Consider the following 15,771-nt stretch of genomic DNA (forward strand, 5'->3'; position numbering starts at 1 on the left):
GTGGAAGCCACACTCCCCCGAAGTGGATAACACGGAAATTACACGCATGGACTGGCCGTGGGCAGTACAACATACGGGAGTCCCAGGGGTGGCCCCGGCCCACTTGGGCTGGGGACAGTCACCGCACTGAGACGGCAGAGCGGGCCCTGCCAAGGGAAAGACATGGGCTCGCCGTAGGGAGCCGTACCGTGGAGAATACACATATGGGACCGCTGTGGGGGTCACTACATATGGAACCCAGCCACAATGTTCCACAATGCATACAAGTGTTAGACCTGGCGTCAGACGCTCCGCCACGTCTGACTGCCACAGGTTGCGGAGGACTCGACAGGGTTCGCCATACTGGGGAACTCGACTGGAGCATATAAGCACACGTATCCGTTCCATGAGGAAGAGAGTGGCGCAGCAAGCAGCAAGCACCCAGGAAGAGGCTACACCCCTGGTGGAGTGGGCCCTAATCCCGAGCGGGCAGGGCACATCTTGAGACTCATATGCCAAGACAATGGTATCCACTATCCAGTGGGCCATCCTCTGCTTGGAGACAGCCTTTCCCTTCTGCTGTCCTCCGTATCAGACGAAGAGCTGCTTTGATGTCCTAAAGCTTTGTGTTCTGTCCACGTAAGTCCGAAGTGCTCGGACAGGACAGAGAAAAGCCAGACTGGGTCTGCCTCCTCCGAAGGCAACGCTTGCAGGCTCACCACCTGCATCCAGGGACCAGACGTGGAGTTTCCAGAGGTTTGGACGCGGGTGCTAGAGGGTGCCCCGTCTCTGAGTCACGAGGACCTTCCTCAGAGAAATGGGCCAATGAGGTGTTGTCGCAAGGAGCACTAGTTCCGAGAACCATGTCCTGTCGGGCCAGTATGGCGCCACAAACAGAACCTGCTCCTCGTCCTCCCTGACCTTGCACAGTGTCTGTGCAAGAAGGCTCACTGGGGAACACGCATATTTCCGTAGGCCCCGGGGCCAGCTGTGTGTCGGCTCATCCGTGCCGAGGGTCCCCTTGGTCAGGGAATAAAACAACTGGCAATGGGCCGTGTTCGGGCGGCAAACAGGTCTTTCTGTGCGGCCCCAAAGTGATCCAAAATCAGCTGGACCACCTGGGGATAGAGTCTCCACTCTCCCGGAAGCACTGGCTGCCGTGAGGGCTCGTCGGCCGCCCGATTGAGCCAGCCCGGAATGTGAGTGGCACGAAGTGACCTCAGATACTTCTGACTCCATAACAGGAGGTGGCGGGCAAGTTGTGACATGCGATGGGAGCATAGACCACCCTGTTTGTTGATGTACGCTCCAACGGCAATGCTGTCTGTACGGACCAGCACATGCTTGCCCTGGAGCGGCGTCTTTACGCGGCTCAGGGCAAGACGAACTGCTAACAACTCTAGGCAGTTGATGTGCCATTGCAGTTGAGGCCCTGTCCACAGACCTGAAACTGCAAGCCCGTTGTACGTGGCACCCCAGCCGGTGGCTGAGGCATCCGTGGAGACAATCGCATGCCTGGATACCTGTTCTAGGGCTGCCCCCGCCTGTAGAAACACAGGGTCCGACCACCTCCCTCATATCGGCCAGGTTGAGCCAGAGATGCCGCTTCTGGACCACCAAGGTGGACATCGCCTGGCCAATAGCCAATAGGGCGAGGTCCGACGCCGCCCGGAGCTCCCGAAGGAGCTCTGGGCCAGGACTACCCTCGTGCATGTCCATGAGTGCCTGTGCTTGATGCACCTGAAGAAACGCCTTGGCATACAGGGCGGACGTGGCCTTGCCACAGGACCTGTAGGCCTTCTCTGTCAGACCGGAAGAGACTCTACAGGCCCTGGATGGGAGCTTCGGGTCCCCGCACCAGCTAGAAGCGGACGTCGGACACAGTTGCATCGCGACGGCCCGCTCCACCGGCGGGAGACCCTCATACCCCCTGGCCTGCCCGCCATCAAGGGTAGTGAGGAGGGAGGAGTAACCAGGTTGCCAGCAGCCGCTAAATGGTGCTTTCCATGACCTAGTCAACTCCTCATGCACCTCCGGGAAGAAAGGCACCTGGTGGAGGGTTCCACTCAAGCCCGACCTTTTCGGTGGCCCGGGAAAGTATAGTGGTCAACTCCAGGTCCGACTCGACTGTTGCCACTCTCCCAGAGGGAGGCAGTACAGCCGAATCTTCATCCCCAGACGACTGAAACTCCCCCTCCGATGCATCGTCGAACATCTGCTCGTCCGCGGGTGCCCCAAAGGACACCGTCGGCCGCGCATTTGGGGGGCCAACAGGTTCCTCTGGAAGCACCACCGTTTGCGGCGCTTGTGAGGGATAAGGGTCCCGCGGAGTCTCACTCGACTTGTTTGTCCTAACCGTGGTAACCGAAGGTCACCCCGGCCATCTGTCAAAGTTGGTATATTTTGCTGGGCAGGAATAGACCTAAATCGAGCTATAGGTAGGGCGAATCCACCTTCCCAAAGGTAGGCGAGTCTCGACCTAGGCGCCGAGATAGTCATGTTCCCGCAGTGAGAACACAAGCTATCCACAAACGCCGCCTCAGCGTGCTCTAAGCCCAGGCACGTGACACAGCGCTTATGACCGTCAGCGGGCGACAGGGAACGACCGCATCCAGAAATGCACGGGTGGAAAGACATCCTGAAAAGGACGGCACGTCACCCGTGTAGCTCTTTTTGTGAGGAAAATTTGCTCTTTTAGTGCTGAAGCACCCAGGGATCGGCCGCGGCAGAATAACAGGTTTTGTGTGCAGCCTGTTTCTGCTCTCACCAGAAAAGGAACATGCCCACCAAACCAACGGTGTGTGGTGTGTGTGTGTGTAGTGCAATTTGCTCAGTTTCTCAGTTTACTGTGAAAACAGCAGCTCTCTCAACAGCAGTGAGATCGCGGTCGCGCTGTCTTGTGCCGTCTGGCCAAACACAAGAGCAATTTCCCCCGGCACACGCTTTCTTTCTCGCTAGCTAGAAGTCAGTCAGATGCTTCATCAACGGCGTTCGGCTCCGAAGTGAATGACAACAGTGCGTGGCGATTCCGCTTTATACCCGCGCAGTGGGGCGGGGTGCAATATGCAAAGCTCGCACGCCAATGTTCATTGGCCCGTTTTCTATATTTTGAAGCTGATAGGGGCTCCCAGAAGTGATCCCAATTCGTCGGTACGACGTACGTCGTAGTGACCGACTGAAAGGGAACTCATTTTTATAATAATGTTGAAGTAACTTATAGCTCTATATCATACTACCAGCAGCGTGCAGTAAAAAGTACATTTTCGGGATTCAATTTTGCAAATAAAGATAATTTTTTTTAATCAGAAATCCAAGTTCTGGTTGTCAAGCATACAGATGTCAAGGGGGCATATGTGTTGTATGTTAATTTTAAATTTGTATCAGTTTTGTATAACTTTTTAGAAAGCTCATAAACTGTAGCATGTACACAGTCAATCCAATGACTACAAAAGGCATTCATAAGGCACATAAATACATACAGTGTTCCTTTCTTTAAAAAATTAAAAAAACATAAACATACTGAAACAGAGCCCCACACTGTCCCAGACCTATATGTAGTGGTGAGTTTTATGAAACTTTTTTCATATATTAAAAAACAGAAATATTTTTTTTAATACACATTCAGAAAATGATCCTATTTAAATGGAATTTATTTACATGGACTTTTATGCAAATCCAAAACACAAACACAGATGTGGTCAACTGTGTCTTAATGTTGGTCTAACACAATTTTATTTTCTCATACTCAATAAGCCACATGTTTCAGTCTACAATTAACAGCTAGGTCTTCATATTACTAGGGAAGCTCAATTACAGATTGGGAGTTTAAACCATGTCTGCCTTTCACAGAGCATCACCACAACTGCTACAAGTAAAAAGCTCAACAACTGATTCACTGTGTAACAAAGTATGTTCAAGTGAAGGAAGGAGGCGGGAACTGGCGAATGATTAAGACTTTAATCCAAAATAAATAAACAAACTGAAAATATACCGTGGGCCTCATGGACGACTGCCCGCACACATAATAAAACATAAACAAAACACAACATAAATTCCAGGACTGTACCATGATGGTAGATTCCAAACCAAAACCAAACCAATCTATTCAGGCTTTGTTGGTACCATGATGCTGATCATCAGCTTTTTCTGTCAACTGCAGGCTTTGATCTTGATTTTAGGAGTTTAGCTGTGACATCAGTAGTGAACAGCCAATCACACGCTGTAGATCAGTGGAACTGAGATATACTTCTAGCGAGAGAAGCAGTGAAATTCACTTCTCTCTTCTGCAGAATTTTATATGATTGAAAAATATTAAGAATTTGAACAAATTTACACAGCAAGAAGAAAACAGCTGTCTATGAAAGAGGACAACTTAAAGAATTTTTTTTATACGTCAATGCAAGTAAAAGTTATGAAGTTAGTTTAGTTGATATATGCTTCTTTTTTAATAGCTATATTTATTGATTTTAAAGCTTATTGTATGACTTTATCAATCAATCAATCAATAAATCAATAAACTTCATTTATATAGTGCTTTTACAATGACAATTGTTTCAAAGCAGCTTCACAGTGTTAAACAGGAAAATATTGCAACAAAAATTTGATCTGGCTCTACAGTCATTCTGGAGAAAACAGTGATGTTATCAGCATCAATGTGTTGGCAGATCAGTATTATAGTTAATAGAATTAAATAAGACCTAATTAATTCATTATATTTGTTTTTTTAGTTGAATAACTTCTTAGATCATAATTTTAGTGTCCCCAAATGAGAAAGCAAAGAACCAAAACTCCATCAGGGCATGATGGAGAAAAAGTTTAGATTTAAACTGACAGAATGTGTCTGCCTTCCGAACAATGCTAGAAAGACTGTACAAGAATTTAGGTGCTAAATAGGAAAAGGATCGACCACCTGCAGTTGATTTAGATATTCTAGGTATTATCAATGGCCAGAGTTATGAGACCGCAATAGACGTGATGGAGTATAATGTGTTAAGAGCTCGCGTAAGTAATGGGAAACTAACCCATTTAGTGCTTTGTAAGTAATAAGTAAGATTTTAAAATGTATGTGATGTTTAATAGGGAGCCAGTGCAGTGTTGAAAGAACTGGGCTAATATGATCATACTTTCTGGTTCTAGTAAGAACTCAAGCTGCTGCGTTTTGGACCATTTGGAGTTTGTTTATTAAGCGAGCAGGGCAACCACCCAGTAGGGCATTACAATCTAGCCTATATAAATTTATATACATTTTGACAAAGTGCCTATTAATGATTGATTAACTAAAATGATAATTGTGTAACTGATTAAGGGTATAATAATTACATAAATTATATCTAAATCATTTAAAATTATCATTATTATTATTATTTTTATTATAAATAAGCATTGTTAAAAGCGAGACACTTTAGTCTTTAAGGGGTTCATATAATGCCATTTTTGTACAGGTTAATATGATTATTTAGTGTCTAAATTAAAACTTTGTAATATACTTTAAAGGGGGGGGGGTGAAATGCTGTTTCATGCATACTGAGCTTTTTACACCTTTAAAGACTTGGATTCCCATCCTAAACATAGACAAAGTTTCAAAAACTAATGTTGGACGTTTGATGGAGTATTTCTGTGTCAAAAATACTCCTTCCAGTTTCTCACAAGTTTCGGCGAGTTTTTTTCGAGTATGGGTCTACTTGACGTTAAATAGATCGGAAGGTCCTTGTATGGGCTGTACGGGCTCTTCTCCCGGAAGGGTGCGCGCGCGCGTAACTAGAGGGAGAGAGAGGAAATGCACGCCGTAAACAGTCTCTCAGGTGCAGATCCAGTCGTCCGTGAACACTTATGTGGCGCCGCGCTTCTCTTTATTCCTATGGGTGACGTCGAGCGACTTCAACGCACTTCAGCACAGCATTCCGGGAAGGCAGCGCTGCATTTGAACCGATTTGAATACAGAAATGACGGGAAGCTTCAAGGCATCGCTTCAGTCGCGTCGCAAAGTGGATTTCCACGGTCACTGCTGTCACAGGACTTCACCAAATCATACCAAAGAAGTGTGTTTTTGACGGAGCGGTCCCAGCGATAAAGATTCGGTCCTGCTTTGGAAGCAGTCGGTGAGTAAATCAACTTCAAATGTCTCTGCTATTGGCCACCGTTGCATGAGTAAACATCAGTAAACGATACGATCGCGTGCTTCGTCATTCAAATGCGCTAACGGTTACTCAATTGTTGTTCTGTATAACACTAGTCTGACTCTGACGTGCAAAACCGTTTTGCTTGCTACCTCTAAGGTCTAGTCACATACAATAGTCCATAAACCGAATCATGTCCTCATAAACTGCGCGTAAAGACACACAAAGGCCCCTAAATACAGTACATACCACAGAGACGGACGTCCTGAAGTTGCTGTTTCTCCTGTTCAATTTATTTCAGCCTCAGATTTGATTGTGGATCATTATCTGTATTAGCTGAGATAGCGATGGGTTTCTCCACGCTTGAGGACGTCACCGCTTTGTGCACATTCGTCATTCTTTAGCTCCGCCCACACGATACACCTCCAGGCGCTCGGTTTTTTCCGGAAAGACTCAGTACAGCCCATATTTCTTTTATAAATATGATAAAACTAAAGACTTTTCGGAGATATGAAGGATGCAATACTACTCTATAGGTACTCAAGATTGACATGAGATTGACTGAAACTGAGTGTTTCACCCCCCCTTTAATTAAAAATTCTCCCCTCAGCCCTCTATTCTGTGGGGGCTTTGAGTGTGAAGCGTTGCTTAGACAACAGGAGAAAGTTTGACAATGTGAGTCTCTCAGGACACATCTGTGCAAGTTCAACCGTATCAATTCGATTTATCAGATATATCAACATCAAAATGACTTCTCTGTTCATTATTACACCCAAGAACAGAACACCACAATCGCTTAGACGCCATTCTGCTCCAGCGTATCCACAATGGCAGACGACAGCTTGAGCTCGCTCAGGACGGGTCTGAGCTGAAACGCTGCTGTCAATCAAGTGGGAGAGGTGTCCGATCGTGTGACGTCACATATTGAACGGCTTGATTTCAGACAGGTGAAAACATATAAGGAGATATTAAAAAAAACACTTAATGGATTTTTATTATAGGATGGTTGTGTACAGTCACTACCAACACACATTGCTGTATAATCAACTTGTAAAAGTGCATGTACCATTATATGACCCCTTTAAAGGTCCTGTTCTTCGCGATGCCATCTTTCAAACTTTAGTTAGTGTGTAATGTTGCTGTTAGAAAATAAATAACACCTGTAAAATTATAACGCTCAAAGTTCAATGCTAAGCGAGATATTTTATTTAACAGAAGTTTCCTTTCAAAGCCTACAGTGAACGGCTGGTTTGGCCTACAGCCCTGCACTTCCTGGCATGAATGACGTGACTAGAACAGTTTGTTGACTAACACTCCGCCCACAAGAATATGCAAAAAGAGGGCTTGGTCTTGTTGCTCTCCCACGTGGAAAAGAGCGCACATTGAGCGTGTTCATCTCCCCGTTATGGTAAGAGGCGTGACCTTACCAGGCAACGTGCGCTAAGCTGCTAACCGCTGGCACAATCAGAACTCGTTAGGGACTTCATAGAACAAGGAAATCATCAGGCCGTTTTTAGGACAGAGAAAACAGCGGTATATAGATAAGTAAATTGTGTGAAAAATACTGTTTTTTTTACACGCGAAACATGAACTTGTTATATTACACACTGTAAACACAATCAAAGCTTCAAAAACACATGAAAAACAGGACCTTTAAAAACATTTGTTATGTAGTGACCTTTAATTTAGAGTAGAAACAGGGGGAGTGACTTTATCTGAAGTGTGTCACTTCAGTCATAGCTGACTGGTCCAATTTCAGTTTGCGATCTCTTAGGCCGGGGACACACTGCAAGGGTGCCGTGAGCGTCTCGGCTGTGTGGCGTGTCCGTTTTTATTTCGGCTCCCACGTTAACCGGTTAGAGCTTGCACACTGCCTGCGTGACACACGCGGCTCAACGTGTTCATGCTTCAAATAGAAGAGACGCCTATTTTTCACACGACACGCGAGCATGTTGGAAGCGTTTCCAGGCAAAATAAAATAGGAAAAGTTGTTAATATGCCTTTTTGACACGAATACATATTAATAAAGGACATTTTAATGTTTGAAAGTCTGTAGGTTAACATAAATTCAGATATAGGCCTAATTGTAATAATAAAAAAACAACATAATTATAGATTTTTAAATATTAAACCTGTCAATACAGAACGAAATCTGCTGTCAATACCATAGATCTGTATGGTCAATAGGCTACTGCCGACGTTGTCTTTGCTGTATATATAGGCAATATTTATATTTAACATGAAGTATAGGGCTTCGCGTACATCAATACCAGCAGCAGCGCCGCGTCAGACACGCTTCTGGTGTGCAAAGACAGAGAAAATGCCAGGCAGCCACCCCGCGGATGACACGCAACAGAAACACCACACACACAACGCTTGCATGCAGTGTCTCCGGCCTTATCCAGAACATAACCTGCCCTAGAACAGGTTAGAGCATAAGTTACTATGGAGAATACAGCTAAAAGCCAAACCACTTTAATGGTACCTAAAATCCAGGATTGGTACAAACTAAGCTTAAACATATCTGGCTAGCCAGCTAACACGGCTTCATGGTATAGGCCCCTGGTCCTCTCTCGTCCTTCACTGTCGTCACTCCTCCTTTGTGCTCCCGTCACTCCTCCGTGAGACACGAGACTGGTGAAGCGCACAGCTATTACTTATTATCATTAATGATCGGCCTCGTCCCGTTTTCACAGTCCCTCAGCCTTTCTGCTCACCACATACCCCCATTGCCCCTCGCAGGCCGGGGGGCACTCACAAAACCGTGCTCTACTAATATGTTGAAGACAAGAACTTAAATGCATTTTAAGGGATATTCCACTATGTATTATGATATATAAAAGGCGATAAAAAATTATCCTGGTTAGGTCCTAAATGGATAATTTGTTTTGTTTAACGACTTAAAATGAATTCACTATGATTTTCCTTTCCCTCGTATGAAAAGCATTATATAGCAAAAAGGATATCCACTGCAGTATACATATCTCAGTTGTCATCATGTTGAGATAATTTTTGCATATGAGTAAAAAAGAACTGTTTAGCATGCAGGGTTTAAACTGTAACCTTGGTAACAGAAACACATATGTAAACAAACTGGTGTGGAAAACAGCACTGCCAGACCAAGCAGTCACACCCATTTATTGGAAAGGGGATGAATGAAAAGAAGCAGCAGGGGAAATCACTTTCAAATGTCGCTTATCACCATTACAATAAAAAGTTCAACAAATGAGGAAATATCTGACTTGGCTACTGCATGGCTATGTAGACTTCTGTTTGCAGGCAGTAATTCCAACATGGACAGCAAAAGTGTGGTAGAATAATAGAACAGTTGATTAATGAGAAGCCTGTTTAAAAGGAATATCACACTGAAATCAGGCATATGATTCTCTAGAGAAGCAGACATAGCCTACATAAACACTGGCTCTTCACTTTTAAATATTGTTGACTTTAAGTTTACATGCAATACACTTATGTTCATGGAGCTGTACATTTGCAGTGATTACATTTCTATTGATTTTCTAGTTATTTGTATCGATCCACATTCATATATGGTGTCTAACATCAGTAACTGCTACATCTAAAAATCTGTTTTGATTCTGACTTTGTAATTCAAAGGTCTTGCAGAATCTCCAGTGGTTAGGATCTCTCCGAAAATGCCCATCTTACACGCTGTAATTACAAGCTCTATGAGATTAATGACATTAATGCTTTTTACAAGTTGAAACCTCATAAGTAATCACAACATGGCAGGCAATGTACTTGCAGTCAATTTGTGGCACATCAGTTGATTACTTACAAATTGTAGCCTGCTACTGATTTCAAATTTCATGACCAAATTGTAGTTATTAACATAATCCATTAGGCCTACATGACACATTTGGAATAATATAATCAGAACAATTTCTGACCTAACTTGTTTATCACGTTGAATTGAATAGGACAATCTTGTACCATATTGATATATAAAATACACATAGGAAGAAAATATGTTCCATTCTTTATCAACAATATGATTTTTATTAAACATTAGCCTACATTATGGCAGGGTTTCCCAAACTGTGTTTCATGAAGGAACTGTGCAGTTAATTGAAAAGCTGATGATTAAATCATGAACGTCAATGAATTTTAAAAACTAAAACCTTCCAAATACATAGCAATAAATGGGTAAATGAGTGATTAATGTAGACTGTTGACTATGACATGATGCCTTACTGTTGAATGAATTGAACTTTAGAAAGTCATTTCCTGTGATTTAATAAAACAACAACCACAACAACAAAAAAACAAGTAGTGTTATTATTTTCCTCTTAATGTGACTGTAGTAATTGTTTGATAAGGTAGTAATACTAGCAGATATAAGATGAATAAGATGTTCCCCACCTTTAATTTTCAATTTCAACACATTTATTGAACGGTTACTCATATTTAATCTGATATGTCAAATTCAAGAAATTACTACCGTCTAATAATTATTTAGATTATATGAACTGAAGCTATAAAGCTGTGACTTTACAGAACATGTTAAAGTCCTGCATGGGTTCAGTTATATTTAGTTATGGGGATTTATAATAAAATAATATTTATAATATCTCATTCTATTCAAGGTTCAAAGCTGAAACTATTGTTCCAACTGTACTTATACTTATAATGTTTTTGCAATGCATTTTGAATGCAGGTTAGGTGAGGGTCATCTTACTACTACTACTTTTTACTATTTTCTTACTTCTCTGTTTTCTCTCTAGGAATTAAATTGCAAAAAGATGTAGCAAACCTCCACAGAGCTGACTAGAAATGTCAATGCTGTGTTGTAGAACTTGGAAGTCATGTGAAATATTGTTAATAAAAATTATGGTGCAGTCATTGTTCCTTTTCTTAAGATTGCTGTGCAAGTTGTGTCTGCTGGGAAAGTGTTGATCAGATAGGTCTGCTGGGAAACATTTTTGTTTACATGTTAAACATGATCAACTTATTGTAAAATATACCTTTTAGTGACATTCTATTTCCATGACCCCACATGTATAGCCTAGAAATCTTATCAATCAGGCTTTCTAAAAGGTCGACATATAACTAATAATATTAGACTTGTGCTTGACCTGCTGAGAATGTTGATGAAGGTGCAGTCATTTTCTTTCTGGACTTTTATAAAGCATTCGATATTGAACACACATTTTTATTTAAAACTATGACGCTTTTTGGATAATGGAAATCATTTTGTGAATGTAGTTAAAATGTTTTACAATGATATTAATAGCTCTGTAATACTTAATACTTCCACCTCTAAAAGATTCAACATTAATCGTGGAGTTTGTCAAGGTTGCCCTATTTCCCCCTTTTTATTTTTATTGGTAGTCAAATTATTATCCATTGGTATCATTAATAATAACTAATTCAAGGTCTCAACATTTTTGGTAAAGAAATTAAGATATCCCAACTGGCAGACGACACAACCTTATTTCTTTTAAATGTATCTCTTGTTCCTTCATCAATACTTTCTCTAAGGCTTCTGGTTTAACTTTAAATTTATCCAAATGTGAAATCCTTCCTTTACACAGTTTAAATGATAAACGTATTAATGAAAGTTAAAAACCTAGGAATTCATGTAACAAAGGATGTTATAGAAAGACAAAGCTTAAACTTCACCCCTAGATTAAAAAAGACCAAAGCATTGTTAAACTGTTGGTTACAATGTGATCTCTCTGTTTATGGTCGTGTCCTATTATCTAAAGCAGAAGTATTATCTCGATTTGTCTATCCCTCTTTATCTTTATATGTTAAAGATTCTTATTGTAAAGATATCAATAATTTGTTTTACTCTTTTATTTGTAAAAACAAATCCCAAAAACTTAAGAAAAGGGTTCTTACTAATAAAAAAGCTGAAGGGGGGCTGGAGATACTTTACTTTGAAGAAGTTAATAGAACTTTTAAAGTCAATTGGCTTAAAAGATGCTTGATCGATTGTAACTCCCTTTGGAACCACATTCCACATTGTATCTTTAACCAAATTGGTGGTCTAGAATTTGTGACTATAGAACTTGTGACTATAATATCTCTAAACTCCCTCTCAAATTGTCCAAATATCACCAGCAAGTACTTTTAGCCTGGAAAATTTGCTACTCACACAATTTTCCCCCTCACACTTCCTTCATTTGGAATAATGTCAATATACTAGTTGCCAATAAATCCTTATTTTTAAGGAATTGGTTTAACAGGGATGTTAATCATCTTATGAATATGTTTGATAGTTGTGGAAATATTTTAACTTACGAACAATTCATGCAAACCCATAGTTTCCCTTTAAGGAATTTAATTTGGTTGTTATGCTATTCCTCCTACTCTGGTTCAGCTTGTTAGAAGTCATATTCAATATAGTTCAACAATAATGACAAACCCAAAATTAATATTAAACAGAGTTGAATTGGTTGATTAAAAATGCAACAACAAACATTTGCACTATTTTTCAAAAACAAAATAAAATAGCACCTAGAGGGAAAAAAATGTGGAACTCTATTATTGATAATATTAATTGGAAGACAGCTTGGTCAATACCCTTTAAATATTGTATTAATAATAAAACTAAAGAAATACATTTAATAAATTTGCACACCATCTACCCTATTAAATCTTTAATTTCAAGATATGTTGATATCGATGATTTATGCTTTTTTTTGTAAAAGTGAGAGAGAGCTGTTGACATACTTGTTTTTCGATTGTAAAATTATCCAAAGTTTCTGGAGGAAATTGGCAGATTCTATTTTTAATTTAGTGAAGATTAACTATTGTTTTACATTAAAGGATATTATTGTATATTATGAAAACAATGTTAACAAAGATCTTGAATACATTGTTCATTTATTTATACTGCTGGCAAAGTTTCATATTCATAAACAAAAGTATTTAAATTCATCCTCATCTTTGAAATTGTTAAAAAATAATAAGTCATTAACGTATTTAAAATATTATGAGAAAATTATTGGATCCCCTGCTACGAATTCATTCTTCAGACTTATGTGATCTACTGTATGTTTATGCTATGTTTGTTATGTTCCTTATTCAAATAAAAATAAAAAATAAAAAAATAGCCTAGAAATCTAGACGCACCCTAGCGGCAGCAAATCTAATCTGTCTGCGAGTGTCGTCTAGCAACTCTCAATACCCTTCTGAGCTGTAATCGCCTAACTCTTGCCTGGCCAATCACATCGTGTATAGGGTCGGTGGGCGGGGCCATAATGACGACGGCCGAGTTGCGTTTGTGTGCTTCTAGTTAACACAGAAACTGGCGAACGGCGGTCTATCGAATCAGCTTTGACCGCGACTCTGGAAGACTTGGAGTTAAGCTTTTCTCTGAGAAAAGGACAAAGAACGGCACTGAAGTCATTCTTAAAAAAGGAAGATGTGTTCTGAGTTTTGCAGACCAGATACGGCGAATGTTTAATCCATCAACAAGCTCTGTTTCACCTTCGTTGCTCTGGTTGGTGGTAGCGCTATCCTATCGTGTGCAGAGGGAGTTTGAAAGACAACCGTTTATCCCGCCCCTCGGATTGAGCCCTGTCTATGGTGAGTTTCCAGACCAAACATCTTGATGTGGGTCTGGCTTGTCAGGCTACCACATGTATGCATTATGCATGAAAGGGATGTCATAAACATTTATGAACAGCACAGTGATAGAGACGTTTTTTTTCCAGTTTTCCCTCTTCTTAGCGGTTAAAGCTGTAGGTTACCAAGAAAAAACACTGAAGCATTTCCTGTTGGTGTCACATTCCAGTATAAGATCCCCTCAAGTGTCATCCTCAGCTTTTGTAAAACCGTGCAGGAAAGTCATTTGTAAGCTTGTGGCAGAGCATTTGTGTGTCTGTTACAATATTTTGTAATAGGCTACCCCCTTGTCCATTTAGCTGAGTCATCCATCATTTCCCTGCACTCCACCTCCCTCACCACAAACAGGCCTGTGCACATGTAGCCGTGTGCTGTGATTTTGTCTTCCTATAAGTATCAAGTCATCTAATTCCTTTGCTTTGTGTGTGTGTGTGTGTGTGTGTGTGTGTGTGTGTGTGTGTGTGTGTGTGTGTGTGTGTGTGTGTGTGTGTGTGTGTGTGTGTGTGTGTGTGGGTGACTATTAATTTTACCCCCCTAGAACCCCACCAGAGCACCATCTTTTCTAGGTTCTTTAGCCCAATCCTGTTAATGAAAACTTTGTTTTTTTGTTGTTGTTGTTTTGTCAAACAAGGCCACACAAAAATTATATATCTTTTTAAACAAAAAAGAAGCATCCCCTTTAGAATATACTATATTAAAGATAACTTTGCACAAATCCAAATAAGCTTTACAGCTCTTTATTCGAAACAATGTTGTTTTCATGCTTGTTCAATGAACCATAAACAAATATTACATATGCACATATGGAATAGCCTTTAAGATATTAACAGTTTAGAGGTGGTATGGTCACAGTTACAGTAACCTATAGAGACCAGGAGGACTGCACATGTAAACAGAGCAATAAATGGCAATATCCTTTATGTATAAGTGCTACAGGGAGACAGGACGATCAGACAACGGATCATCCTTGCAGTGCAAAAACGTGTAATCATATGTCCCTGCAGAGGTGTTCGAGAACTTTCAAGTGCCTTGGTGCTAAAGTCGAGTAACATCTCACAGCAAGAACTGGCAAATGATCTGGTTCAGTCCATGAAGATGAGATTCATAGTAGGACTTAAAGCAGCGACTGACCACACCAGATATTCGCTGCTATGTCAAAATATTTCACTTACTGTCAAATAACTAAATCACTGAAAATGCTATATTCATAAAAAATAAAACAAATTGCATAGCATGTACTGCTTGTAGATATGACAGTGAGACAAGCAGTGAAAAGCCACAGTGCTGCTGGACTTTATATCAGCACTCTTGTGATGCAACACAAATTAAAGGACTGGAAATGAAAGCTCTAGTGTAAAGTTCTGCCAGGACGATTCAATGTTATGTCACTCTTAGACCTAACCATGATGACCTAATCATAATTCTCAGAGTATAAAAGATGGTCAATTACACATGTCTGAGTTCACAGATGCTGCTGAAGCCAACATTAACCTCCATCCTCCCACCACCCAGATGGTCCCCGCCTATACCTCCCATGGGTCGGGTGCGCCCCTGCCAGAGTCTGTTACCCTCGAGACGAGAGCTACGGAAAAAAGTATTATAATACTTATAATACTTATTATAATACTTGCTGGTCTGTTAAAAAACGTGTTACTTTATTGTACTTCATCTGACCTCCCAAGTCTTTTTTGGTATAATTACTTGTCGTATTATGTTGACATTGATTATTACTTGTAACCTCACACAAGCTTTTCATGTACAAAGCATACTATTTAAACTGCCCATATGTAGTTTAGCCATAATAGGCCATAATATAATAAAAAGCCTCCCTTTTGTGATTTTAAAATTACCACTGCCAGCCAAATACAAATATATTAAGTACAACACTGAAATCAGTTTCCACAAATGCCAGTTGCACAATAAATTAATCAAACACATTCAAAGCAAGAATTACAACCACTAACTGATTCTATAATAATATATTTGTATTTGCTCTTATGAACAGTCTGACATGAAGTGGTATGAGAACATATCTCTCACACTCTGCCTCTAATGGGAGAGAACGCAACATTAATAGTCATAG

General features: G+C 40.8%; 1 long non-coding RNA gene across 2 annotated transcripts in view; it reads right to left on the reverse strand.

Moving 5' to 3' along the window:
• Window positions 1–15,771, reverse strand: part of LOC137083121 (uncharacterized) — a 178,978-nt gene that overhangs the window by 56,090 nt on the left and 107,117 nt on the right. The gene's annotated exons all lie outside the window — the stretch shown is intronic.

Source organism: Pseudorasbora parva, chromosome 7 (assembly GCF_024679245.1).
Source record: "Pseudorasbora parva isolate DD20220531a chromosome 7, ASM2467924v1, whole genome shotgun sequence".
NCBI lineage: Eukaryota > Metazoa > Chordata > Actinopteri > Cypriniformes > Gobionidae > Pseudorasbora > Pseudorasbora parva.